This window comes from Salarias fasciatus, chromosome 2 (genome assembly GCF_902148845.1).
Source record: "Salarias fasciatus chromosome 2, fSalaFa1.1, whole genome shotgun sequence".
NCBI lineage: Eukaryota > Metazoa > Chordata > Actinopteri > Blenniiformes > Blenniidae > Salarias > Salarias fasciatus.
This window is the reverse complement of record NC_043746.1, coordinates 26,034,947-26,049,584: the sequence shown is the minus strand read 5'-3', so window position 1 is coordinate 26,049,584 and position 14,638 is coordinate 26,034,947.

Below are 14,638 nucleotides of genomic sequence, written 5' to 3'. Positions count from 1 at the left end.
ACAGTAAACGTGTGACTTCAGAAGTCACACAGGAAAAAAACTTTCTACCTAAACAAGCAGATGTGAGAAAAGCTGCCGTCTCGGCCTGCTTTCTTCAGAACAAACAGTGACGGAGTGGATTGAGAAGAATCCGGTCATGTAAGAATGCTGTTCCAAATATAACTATCCCGGCTAAGGGGGGGACACACTGGTTGGTTCTAATCTGGACAGGCGGCTAGCCACTCAGTCAGCGACGCAGTCGGTTATGCAGTCATTCAGCCAGAAGGTCACACTGTGTTCCTCCTGTGGACAGATGGATTCAGTTTCTTTGGAGCAAATTTTAGGGACTGAAACTCAAACCCGATCACTGGATTGTTTCCATTTCCTTGATAGCAGTCTTCTTCTGTGCAACTCTTTTTCAAATATATATGTAAAATGATGAAACATCCTGCATGCTGCCACCTCAGGCTGTTATGTCTTCATGCTCCAGTGTGTCTGTTCAGGCACAATACAAAAAAACAAAAAACAAAGCATCGCACTACTAGTGATCATGAAACCACAATGTGTTGCTGTCATTACACTAGAGTCTAGTTTGGGACATTGTTTTGGTGAAGTCTGGCATCCCATATTGTTCTCAGCTACTCTGTTGAGTCATTTTCCTCATGTTGTTTTTATTCATTATTTTCTGACCTGCCCACCTCTTCTGTTTCAGTATCTCTCTCTGTTCTATCTCTGTGTGTCTTGTGTCTCCACCCAAATTGTTTCAGCTGTTGTTTAATTCAAACCTTTTCTCCTGGTCACTGTGTTTGAACCTTCCTTTATGCTTATTGCTTAAGTCTTCTGTTGGTCACACTTGTTCTTTTTTCCTCCCACCTGTTTGTAAACTCTCAGTTTTAATGAGTCCATCTGGATGTTTGATTTCAGCATTTTTCAGCTTGTGCTTCTGTTTTCATTTTACACTGCAAACTCATTTAGGAATCATTTATTTTGCTGAGTGATTTACAGTACCATACTAAACAAATGCTCTTACATCAACTGTTTTTACAGTACCGACTGCTCTACCATCCAGATGTTACCTGATGCAGTTCATGGGAGGAAGATCCCTTTTCATTTTGTGTTCTCAGCGCTCCGAGCCACTGCCAGTTGAAGTTTTTGTAAACGGCTCCCAAGGAGGACCTTTTTGAAGATGACCTGAATCCATCTCTGTGCAAATGGGGGAAAATGTCACTTTTCAAAATCGCCCGGGCTCCGTCTTTGTGTAGAGATGCTGATGGATAAAAGCAACAATAAAGGTCTTCTTACCATAAGGTGAAAATGTTGTCCACAATACCTTATTTTCCAGTAGCAAACAGACTAACCTGGAGCTCAGGAAATCATGTTCTGCTGGTGCAGCAGTTAACGCTGTTGCATTGCAATGAGAAAACCCAGAAACCCTAATGGGTGGGTGAGGGCACTCTGTGAAGTTCACCTTCTCTTTGTGCCTGCTTTGGTTCTCTGGTTTCCTCCCACAGCCCAGAAACACACTTGTTAGGATGACTGGTGTCATTAAGGTGTGAGTGTAGTTCATATGTCAGACAGTCTCCAGTCCTCTCCCTCTGTACTTCAAAATAACAGGCATAGAGATACAGGATGTAAATGAATAGACAGACGGATCAATGCACACTCTGAGAATATCAATATTGTAAATGGAGGTTCAAAAATAAGGTGTGGCCCAAAATTAAAACTACATTGTTTTCACTGTTTTTCAGTGTTTTTTGTTTTCAAAATGCTGCCATGTAAACAAGAAACTTCTCTGAAACCAAAACTTTTCGGTGTAAACAGTGCCTTACTTTTGGAAGGTTAAACTTTGATACTTTTTATTTTTTCATAATTGCTTGGTTGTGATTTTGCTGCTGTCACTGCTGTTGAACTAATTTAAGTACTTGCAAGCTTTAAATAGACAGAGGTACAATCTGTCACTGATCCAAACAGTTTGTCGACACAGTACAGACGATCAGCCTGCCACTGACCCACAGAGTGCAACATATTCAGTATTAAATATTGTAATAAAGAATCAATAAATCACAATAAACTGCAAAAAAAGAGAAAAAAAAAAACATTTTGGGGACTGATTATGAAAAGCTCAAAAGTGAATAAATCGAAGTCTGAAATGCAAATATGGGCCACATATGCAAATCTAGGGTCATACGGTATATGTGAATTTAAAGATATATATCTGGACAGAAAAACTATTTTTCTTTTGATAACATCTCCCTTTCATGGTCAACTTTAAGAACAAGAGCAAAAATACAGCATGATTGCTTTCCTCGTGTTGCATGCAGCAGCGGGCTTCTCAGTGTAAATCCCTTTACGTTTCTCATCCTTTAAGGGATCTCGCAGAGGACATTACTGAATCGGACACATTCTGATTTATGTGAGCATTTAATTCAAGGCAGCCTGGATCGCTGACATGTAACCAGGGAATTTCATTACTTGGTTGCAGAGCTGCAGGAAAAATAGCATGTGGAGTGAATCAGAGTGATATTGGTATTAATTCATCGCCGCGTGTGTGTGTGTGTGTGTGTACATGCTCATTCGGTCATTTGCTTACTCACTTGCTGCCAGCAGGCTGACCTTGACTTTTGCACCACCTCATCCGTTGGAAGAGACAGACAGATTAAGAGTGTGTGCATGTGTGTGTGTGTGCGGTCATAAATTGGTGATTCCCAATACAAACAGGCACACGTTGACCACCGTAATGACGGGCTTTCCTTACGCTCCCTTTAAACACGCCCCCCCCCCCCCCCCCCCCCCCCCCCCCCCTGTTTCACATTCGCTTCTCGCCACTGGAGAAAGTTACGGCCACTCAGTAGCTGTACTTCTCGTCGCTGCCAACTTCCTTGTGCGTTCGCTGAAGCAGAAATAATCTCATCTTAAATCTGACATGTTTCATCAGCAGGGCCAAGCTGCACTTTCACAAACAGCTGCTTGTTGTTATGACAGGGTAAAAATTGTGTCTGTCAGAGTGAATATTTTACACTTTTTTCTGTCCTGGCAAAAGCAGAAATGAGTTTTGACGAAAACTGAAAAAAAAAAAAAAAAAAAAATTGAAAATTGAACTTTTTTTTTTTTGGGGGGGGGTCCTGACTTTTGAAAGGATATCTTTACAGTTTGTGACCAACGAAAACAAATCACAGTGTGCATTTCTATAAAATTACCCCTCATAACAGCAGAAAAATGCATCAAAGCCTCATGTTTTCTTTTTAGTAGAATTGTAATGAAAACACACCAGTAAAGGTGTCGTACTCATCATCAAAACTGAATTTTGCTGAGAAAATGTTTCATGAAGGTTTAAATGTTGAAATATTTCCATGTCCTGATGCCATCTTTCACATTATGGTGAAGAATGTCGGATCTTGTAGTTTATAAAGACACACATTAGTGAGAGCCCTTCTTTTGTCACCAGGCTCGCCGCTTCAGATCACCTCTGACGCCGCTTGGCGCCGCCCTGCTCCCCCCACCCACTGCATTTAAGTTAACACTCAGAATATTGGATGAAATTGAAGAATGATGAAGCCCCACCTAAGAAATTTACCATCAGTCGCCACTGCATATGATGTGTTCTGCGGCTACGCCACTGTCCCTGAGCACATTCAGGAAGCAATGTTTCCACTCAGATCACCTGAGATGCATGTTAATGCCAGGTAGAAACTGAATCTGAGCCATGCTACATGCTAAAGAGTTTTGGGGCTCATACATGATAATCACTATTAAAGTGTGACTGATACAGAACACCACCAAGACAAATCATGGCAATCATCCTGAGATTCCACAATGCCAAATATAGTATGTAATGAGAAATGTAGAAGTGGCTAAAAGAGAGAATGAAACGCCGCACGCCTCAAGTTTCCTGTATTTACTGAACGTGCCTGAACTGAATCTATTCATGAATGGGGCCCTTAAAGACACACAAATCTACATACGATTCTCACTGTAACTGCTTTATGAGATATCAGTGTCACATTTAGCAGCAGACAGATGTTATTTCAGAGCTTTGTTATGAGGAGGCGCCGGTTGCCGTTGCCTGTTGGCAGCAGCCTGCCGGGTTCTCATGTGGCCTCTTGTGCATCCTTGATATGATTTATGATATAATTTATGAGATGAGCCTGAGTCAAAGCCAGGTTCCCCTCATCCAAGTCGCTGTTGCATCACAGTGTAAGATGCTTATGAAAGAACTGTATGTGAGCATTCCCTTTAAATAGGTTTATAGTGACCAATCAAAGGCCGCGGCTTTATTAATAACACGCCGTGTGCCGTTAGTGTCTGCCGTCTGGCTGTCTGCGTTCGCGCCCCTCACACCTACAGCAACTTCAAGTGGCGGAGCAGCTCGACGGGCGCTGATGCTGATGGATGACGCGTCACGCAAAGACACCTGCTCCAAAAAACACACCAAGGAAACAATGTGAGGCAGGATGTGCCGAGCCAGCGTGCGCCAGCTGTCTTTCATTAGAGTCCATGGATTGCACACAGGTTTTAATTTTGACAACCGCACACTTCAACAATTCATTCCACTAATTAGCTTTCTCCTTGCCAGTCGGATCATTTGTAGCAGTTACTCAGGAGTTGGACTAACATTTGGAAAGCTCTTGGCTCTTTCAGTCAGTGATGGCAAATGCTACGCTAGAGACGAACACATTATAGTAACGACACTGCTTCTGGTAGTCTCGCAGCAGATTATCGTGAGCAAATTAGAAACTGTTTGGTTGCATCTGTTACTATTTCACTAAGCTACTACTTACTGGAGGAGCACCCTTAAATTATCACAACGCAACACTGAGACTGGAGCTAAAATCCTGGCGATGCTGCCATGAAGGCTATCAAACCAGTATTACCCTCAAAGCCATGCTTGTCTGGATGAGTTTGGAAAAACTTCCATAATGCAACAGCTACAGCAGTTTTTTTTAACATTATACTGTGTTTTGCACCAGATGGATTCATTAAAATTGACATTATGTTGAGATTGCAGCCAGTTCTGGTTCTAATTGTTTGATTTTGAGAAAACAGACATTTTCATCATGTATACTCTGCACCGCAGAAAATATAAAACTTTAAAGTTAAAGGTTATTATGGCACTATTTTACCTGTCCGGCCCACTCAAGATTATATTGGAGTGTTTGTGGCCCCTGAATTGAAATGTGTTTGACACCCCTGCTATATTGTGTATCTTTTGTGAAATTTGGTCCCTTGGTTTCTTCTTCAGTTCACCAAAGAAAAATGTCTTTATGTAACTACATTTGAGCAAACCTTCACTTTAGTGGAAAGAATCCCACAGAAAACAACCCTTGATACAGTGACTGTGAGCAGGATCATGAGAAATCCTACAGTTCTGCACTGTTAAAGCTGTGAATGGCCTCCAAAAATGGGTTCACACTGTGAGTATATGGACACAAATGCAGACTGTTTTTTTTTCAGTCATCAACACAAAGGTCTTCTTACTGTTTCTGCTGGACTACTGTCAAATTCAGCCATGTAATTAAAAAATAAAACTTAAATAACCAGTACATGCAGAAAGACTCTGGAAAAAGACAGTGTGGAACAAGTGTTTATCTCACTGCCTGTTATCAGATAATTCACACTTTGTTGTTTTTTTCAATTCAACAATTTATTTCCCCAAATGAAATATTTTTAGTTTTGGCTTCTTGACTGACACGCCGCTCTGTCAATCTCTCTCATAACGGCTTGTATAATAATTCTGCAGATGCAGCAAAAAAAAAAAGAAAAAAAAAAAAAGAAAAATACTCTTGATGGACTTGAGTTGTGCAGTACACATGCATTCATGGTCAGGAAAACACATGAACTTGTTTTTAGCACATATTTGCAGCATGCCTTCCGGTGCTGCTGCAGAACAGAGCCGGAGGACCGGTCGACACCAGGAGTTCTGCAGTGTGGCTCACACGACCAGAAAGCAGGCCGTTCCTGAGAGTAATTGAGTTGCAATGATGCAGCTCTGAGAAGATGTATAACACGATAACATGGTGTGTTAAGCTGGAGACCATGCATGCACTAAATCCTAGCTAATGAATCCATTATGGCATAAATTACCTTGCTGATATGCGTTTCTTTACATGTAGCTGCCGCAGCACCGAGCTGGTCCACGATGTCTGCGTGATGACCCTGTGTGTATGTTCATGAAAAGATATGGGCACTCCCATAAGCTTTCATTTTCATGCACATTCTAGTTGATCACAACTGAATGTCAACTGTTCAATGCTGAAAACTGTCTGTAAATATAGTAGGAACCATTTTCTGCTGGCAAATCACAAAGGTGGTCATAACATCCAACATGAAACCATTTATTACACACTCCATTGTCTTTACTGTCGCCGTGAAACAGCATCAAATTAAGTCAGACAGGCGCGTTGAAGGAAATTATGGGCTTCAAATGTGCATATCGAAAAGAGAAAAGCACAGTCCACTGAATCAGTAAAGACAAATAAAAGGAATGAGTGCATGAAGTGGATGGCCATAAGGGGGGAAATGCAAAGACTTTCTGATGGACCTGAAGAATATATACTAACTCCAGTGTTGGCAATAACAGCTTCCTGCAGCACCTGAAGGTGGCATGAAAAGGAGAAACAACAGTCTGACCTTCAATAGCGCCCAAACCATAACCACTCCTCTCTCCGTGCACTTCACTCTTTTTGGAGGTCTGCCCTGAGCTGCTCACACACACGTAACGTCTATCTCGGAGAATCCTCCTTTTCAGATGCGGTTATTATTAGTAAGGAATGCTGGAAGAACCAGTTTTTTAAGCTAAAAAGGAATTCCGCTGGGAGCAGCTGGCTTCTGTGGGTGATACCCTCTCATCTGATTGGTTAATTAAAGGTGAATTCCAGTTCGAGAACCATTCTCCATGGCTGGAGGCACAGAACAGTCAAGCACGAGGAGTGATATGTCTCCAGTGCGAATATGGAGAATAAATACACCCACACATGCACACAAAGCCCTGGGATCTTGCCCGCATCTGCTGACTTGACAATAAATGCATGTAATTTTTCTGCTTGTGCTGGTAGCTACACATTCTTTCAGGGTATAACCCTTGAACACATAAACAGTGCGACATGAGGGCTTTTGTTGTGCCAACACATGAGTTGGAAGGTGAAATGAAGCTGCGTTCCATTTATAAAAATGACTACTCCAGCGATCCAACACATGCTTATTAGCATTTCAGGCTCGGAATGCGTTTCTGTAAAGGTTTGCCATCACGCTACAGCAGATATTTAACCGTCGCTGCAGAACAGACAATAGACAAACATGCAAATTACTGAGCTGCGTGTAAAACAGCAGGGATTAAAACTCACTGCAACACCTCACATAGATCATCACTCAATCTTTCAGCAGTTGCGCCAAGATTTTAAAGATGTACAGACTTTTCTTGAGACCCTTCCTCCTAAAGTTTTGAGATCAAACAGGAGAGTGCGAGGACATATCATAAATCAATGATATTGAGCTGTGGTCTGCGGTGAAAGAAATGAAACTGTAGCTTTTGAACTAGTGCGCTGCTCTGCTCATCCCTCATCTGGACCACGTCTCAGAACAGGTAAGAGCAAGAAATAAAATGCATGTTTTGTTTGACGGAAGCAAAAGGAATTAAAATTGAATTGAAATGCTGAGGAAATACCTCTTGTTGATGTATTTTTCATGATTTAGATAGTCAAGAAGAGCACAAAAGTGATACATGATGCTCGGTTTGTTCCATGAGCTGATTATTTTTCACACATCTGTCCACGCAATATCAAGTTTGAGCCTGTATTTGTGTAAGTAAACCTTGAGTAGATCTTTAGTAGACTCTGTTCTTTTAACTGAGATGACTCTATAACATCACTGAAAGCTGTTACCTGTTACTATTTCACAGAACTCCTGTTTACTAGGAAAGCCACACCTTCCTTTTCCTGAACTAATTCAGTCCTCATGAACCAGGAAACACCATCCAGATAAAACATTATTAGCTTTATCCCCAGCATTCGGCTCTACCTGCTTCACTCCTTTCAACACGTACGGTGTGAGCGGCCCGGTCTTGGCTTGACATTCAGAAAGTACACTGTGACCTCATAAATTGTACACTTTGGCTTCGCACCGCGGGCGATTCGCTCGCACGATGTGAGTCGAGCAACTTTTCCAAAGTTCCTGGCTTCAGATAAACTTAAAAACAACATTCGACCAGGAGACGTGAGGTGGGATGTTCAAGAGGCGCATGAAGTCTGATGCTCCGTATCGTCAGCGACTGTATCTATATCTGATCATCACATGGGGTATCGTACGCCAACCCTCAGTTCTGCTCATTACCATGTTCATAGAAAGTCTCTCCATCACAGTAATTTCTCCTCCGTCTCACCGACCCAGGAGAAGCAGCGGTGTTTACAGATGCTCCTCTTCTCATTGTGTAATCTTGTCAAATCATCTCATTTCCATAAATGAACTTAATTGAAATGCTCACCGATTCATTCTCTGTTTATGGGGACTTTGCCAAAAAAATAATTGAGCATCATTTTAATGTGAATTAAACAGTTTCTGAGTGAGATATCAAAGGTCATTTTGTCTTTACTGTCCCGCTCTCCTCCACTCATGCCATTATTCACCTGATCTCATTAAATATTCATTTCACATTCCTCTTTTCTCCCTTTACTCTGACTTTTTAACCTCTCCAGTGAAACTTGAAGATGTTACTCTCACAACAGAAAGCTGTCTGTGTGTTCAGCTGTAGAGAACAGAGACTGAACTGAGGTCTGAATTTGGCTCTCCATCCATTTTTTCTCTCTCTTTTTTAAGTAAACAGGTTATTAAAAAACTCTATTTCTTTTACATTTCTGTTTTTCAACATAGCAGTTGATGTAAACAGTTTGCATGTTCTCTCTGTGCACAAGGAGGAAATCATCACACCATTTGAAGGCATGCTCGTCAGGGTAAATTCATTGCCAACAGGTGTGTGATTGTGTGTGTCAGGACTGTGAAATACTAGAAATCTATAAATGCATTTCAAAGTTATTTTCCTCAAAGAAAAACAGGACGTCTTTATGTGCATCATTGTGCTGACAGCACTATGCAGACTGGCGCCGCTCTCACGAGCCAATGCTGTTTGCCATGTAGATCTGGAAAAGCAGCAGCGCTGCGGAAGCCGTGTTGTTTCTCGGATGCACTTTTCAGCAGAAACTCGGTCAGTTTTCATCTCGGCGGTTGCTCGGGATGAAGCAGTTTAGGAGAAGGGTCTGGCGTCTGGTGATCCCAGATTTGCGCTTCTGCCCGAGGAGACTTGGAAAATGTTGGCCTGAAGACACCACGTGCCAACGAAAATATAGAGACAGTGGGATGTTTCACCGCCTCTGGCGCGTGACCACCTAACTCCCTGTTCTGTCCACTTTTAATGGCTCGAACTTGAATTAAAGTGCGCTCAGCTGAATAAGATTTACAGCATCAACGCTCCCCCAGCCCACTGCATGTGTTGTTGGAAGGTATTTTTATTCATCGTAAAATGACTGATCTTTGCGACGTTTCATAGGTCACTAGTGCTGTTCCTGACTAAATATAGTCCGGGAGAAATAAAGAATCTTGTGGAAAAGCGCTTTAATATTGATGTTGCGATATGAGTGAACCTTCTTGGAGCTAAATCACCCTTAAATCGCACGTTCAGGCCAGCTCCTGGGTTTATTGGTTTAGTAGCGGCCACAACAATCTCCGAAAGTTGATGGAATATTCCACGCATGGCCCCGCCCCTACCCACACTCACGGCCTCACAGAAAAACACCAACGTCGTAGTGACGATCGAGGACAGCGGAAAAACTGAAGAGGAGGAGCTGTTGGGGATAAAAAGCAGAACGGTTCAATAATAAAGAGATGGTTTGGCTTTCATCCATCAGACACTGAGCAGAGAGAAGTAAACTCCCATGCATCAGTGTAGAATCTCATACCGGCTTCCCATTGATTTTCATGACACACAGCGCTGTAAAGTTTAATCGGACTCAGCGAGTCCCCGACCTTTCAGTACGGTGAATGTTTCAGGTCATGTCAGACCGAACATATTGTTCAACGGGCCAAAACTGCAGATCATCTAAAGATCATCTGAACTTTACATGATGTTGAAGTTGAACTGATTTTGAAGATATTATATTTAATTGCATCTATTATATTTCTGAATTTGTGGATTTGTGGATGTCTGTGCATTATTGAGCTGTCATCTCCCTTGTCTGACCCCTTAAACCTCTTCTTTCACCATTTTCCCAGAGCATTCATGTTCATTTTGTGCACCTGCTGATCAGTAAAAGTGCCTGTGTCGCAGTTTGTTCATCTAACTTTGACCCAAAATTGTCTTTGTCGTAAAACTTTATGAAGAAAAAATATCGACTTTATATCATATATCACCATCTTGAGAAAATATATTGAGATGTGAATTTTCAGCCCCGTCACCCAGCCTTTATATTATCAATGGAGAGCAAGAGAGGAAACTATTCAATGGGAAAGGGGCAGAGAGAGATAGAGGACGTGAAGAGAGAGACAATAAAGAAGAGCGAAAAATATACGATTAATGTAAATGAAGTGAGGAGAAGAATGGTGTGAGTTAAAATGAAGACAAGGACCAAGTGAAAACTGGAAGGAACAAAGGAAGAAGCTGAGAAAAGAGGGACAGGAGGATAAAGAGGACGGAAACCAGAGAGAAGGAAGAAGATGAGGTTCTGCATCATTTCAATGACGTGACAATGTATTTAAACTTATTTCAGCGAATAATTAATTTATAAATTCTTATTATTTTCATTCCTTTTTAAATCTGTTCCTTGTTTTGTCTGTTTGTACCTCCGCCAAAACAAATTCCTCGTGTAGGCCACTGTACTTGGATTCTGTATACATGTTACATGTTTCTGCTGCATGTATCTGAAGGTTTTGTGAGCATTTTCATTATTTCAGTGAAACCCAGGCTGAATAACCAGACAGTTCCCTCAGACAAGCCATCTGAAGAGCTCTTGGAAAGTGTTTTCCATTCTTCTTCCACTTTTAAAAATGTCTTTGACCTCCAAAGAGCTTTTCCTCAGCTGCTCCGGCTGCATTTCATTTATGACACATTCGCTTCACCGCCTGTTAAAAGTTGCTGTGTCACAACGGGATGGGGGGAAAGTTAGGATTGATTTAAACATAAAATGATACTTGAATGTATAGAAGACGTGGGACGTCATGCCAGGCTGAAGAAGAGGAGAATGAATCTTCCTCATTACAACTTCATTGAGTTGGAGGAGGACCTTTAACCGGCCTGCCTCTCTCTGTCACATCTGTCACCTATCTCTCCATCCATCCTCTATCCAAATAATCTGACTTAAGAGCTGGAACAGATCCCAGCACACAGTGGGCACAAAGCAGGGTAAACCTGTGACGAGTCAGACGGCTCAAACCGAGACATCTGTTCACGAATCAGCCGAAACCGTCTTTGTATTGTGTGCTTGGAGAAAACCCCCATGGATGCACAGGTAGCTCTAAATCCAACCCAGTGAAACAGTGCTAGCCTCTACACGTCATATCCGTCTATTGCTAATGTTTGTGTCCAGGCCCCTTTTTTTCACTGACAGCTTCACTTTGTTGAAAAACATATAAATAATACTTACATCCATTTTTTGGACATTTATTTCACTTCTACGCAGGATGATTTACATTGCTCCGATTGCTAAAATAGCATCACTTGGCAGTTTTACAGAGAAAATCCCAACAATCCCAACATGAGCAGGCATGAGTGACAGCGAAGAGGAACTCACTTTGAAGACGCCGACTCAGGGGCGTCGGCTTTTTACCGCGCCGAGTTCAGCTCACGGGTAGCAAGACGGAAAACGATCGGAAAGAGAACGAAACAATGAAACAAGTTGACATCAGAAGACAACGTAATCAACACACTGCAGACTGTAGGGGGGCAGGATGCACAGATCACCAGCTTCCAGCTCCGCGAGTCAGAGATCCTTCAGGAAGGAACAGAGAGAAGGCGGAGAGGTGAAAGCACAGACGACAAGACAGAAACACACGCAGCCTGATTCACTGACATCCCCAAATTACACGCTCATGCAAACAGATTACACCTTTGCAGGTGTTTTACTGAGAATAACACCATGAGGGACATAACATGTAAACAGTAGAATTCGAATCCGATTGCATGCTTCATAATTTGTTTATATGAGAAGGATCTGTTTGAAACCGCATTGCTTTCGTGTTCACCATAGAGTGAAAATGTGATGCTGAGGAGTCGGACGTGTTGGTGGAGGAAGTCACCAGTCATTGAACATTTATCAATCAATAATAAACAGCACTCCTACCAGTGTGTTGTGTAATCTGGGTGACAAACCAGATATTCCATATTCACGAAGTTAAATGAGCCAAATGGATTTTGTGTGTAAATGTGCCAAATGTAATCCCTAGTCTCTACCGAGGAGTAGATCAGCAGCCGCCATATCAGGTTTGAGTTTACATATGCAAACCTTCACTGGGTCGGGTCCAGGATGTCACTCATTTAATGTCAACACGAAGGTGTAGAGAGGGAGATGAGGACAGAATCTCTCTACAGTCTGAACCTAAAGCAGTGTAACTAGAAAATGGTCCATTGTGACGCCACTTTTCTTGAACTCAGCTACATAAACTAGCCTTTATTGACAAAATTTCAAAGAGAGACAAGACACACAAGAAAAAAAACTTTCATCCATACTCAATCATCTGCGGTATAAAACTGTGCACGAGTCTTATTGATCCCCAGTGTTAACATGGCCGTGTTGAACATACACCCTCTCCCCGACTGATCAATGAGTACATGACCCGTCTATGAAATAGGCCACAGGACTGATTGATAACAGTAAACAAGACATAGTTTCCTGTAATAATCATCAATTGGCAGTGCTGTGCGGCCACACTGTAAAACCTCCAGACACTTTAATGAGATGTTAGATTACATGAGGATGATCAGGGTCATTATTTAGCTTTTATTTCGAGCATTTCTGATCAATAATATAGTGGTTGTTTATGGAAGGCTATTAACCGGATTCCAAATGAGATTAATATCATGCAAACAAGTAAAATTCATCATGTGTGACGACAGCGCGGCTTATCAAAGTGTGGGAGGAGGAGTTTCTTCCTTCTGGAGCTCCAACCACACTGTGCTCCTGTTAAATGGTAATTTATGGTTAAATACCAAACTTCCGAATCTGTTTCACCTTACACTCATTTGATGTTTATCATGATTTCTTTTTTTTTTTTAATTACAAGAAAAATAAGTCACTGTGGGCTGAAGCTGAGGACCAAACATCACAGAAGAATGTACTGAAGACAGTAATAGAGACAAATTCTACATTCTTTAGTCCATCTATTTATCTTCTTTAATCCTTCTTCATTGATCCAGAGAAATAAATACTCTGCATTAAACCCTTTTCATCGTTAACCATAACTAATCATTCAAGGCACAGGGTGACCAGGGGGCAGCTGGGGGTCAAGGGCCTTGAGGGTGACTCACAGCATCAACTCGACAGCCGTTGTGAAACTGAACTGACAAACCTCCGATCTGCAGCCCGCTTCTCTAACCTCTGGGCCACCGATGCCACATAAAGAAGAGCAGAAAGGAAAACACAGCATGTCAACCATGTGTCACTACGTGAGCCATGAAATCAGCACCACAGGAGCCAGTCCAACTGTTCTCAGGGACGAAAACCAAATGAAACTTTTCTTTACATTTGCACCACTATGAACATAGATTCCTTGATGATTAATTTTTTTTCAAAACCAATTTAGGCTGCCATCACAGGACAATGGGTTTCATCATTCATATGCTGAGCTTGATTCCTTGATCCCTTTTCAAGGACAGCGCAGACATGCTCAGTATTTAAAGCCTGCATGGAGACAAGAAGTCCCATTTAGTTGGGTGCAATCAAATTTCACTCCGAATGTGCATTTACATTTTGTTCTCATTTAAGAAAGCAAGCATCGAAAGTATATAATGTTCCTGTGTACATTATGAGCAGCGAAACTACACACACACACACACACACAAAATAACATCCTCAGAGACGAGGAATTATTTTAGCAGCAGACAAGAGTCACAGATGTGCAAGGTGCATCAAGGTTGCTAAACAGCAAATGATGCAGAAATAACAGATGTGCAAAATACAGCCGAATGTAAATACCCTGCGGAGCTTATATGAGAGTCCATGTTCCAAATTTCATTTGGCCTCTTTTAACCTCATCTGTGATTGTGCGGGGAATCTATAATGGGCTGAACAAACAGAGGATGACAATTGCTGGTTTGGTAGTTTAAATTATGCAAAACTTAATAAACTCCAACCACGTTCATATAACCGGAGGCTAAACAGTCACCTTGGAGGCTATATTTAAGACAACTGCATTAGGCCCGCTTTTAAAACTCCCAGGTGTACGGTCATATTGATTGTGACATTAAGATTTAATGTATGCCGTACATGCACACATGTAGACATACATCTTCGCCTCTTCTCCACTCTGACCTGTTCACTTAAGGAGAAACACAAGTGCGGGAGATTCACGGCTGTAAATGACAAAGAAATAAATAAAATGAGTAAATATAATAAAGTGTCAGCACCAAGTTTCTAACCCTTGGCTCCATTTGGAGAGCAGAGGCCCTGTTTTATGTGGATGG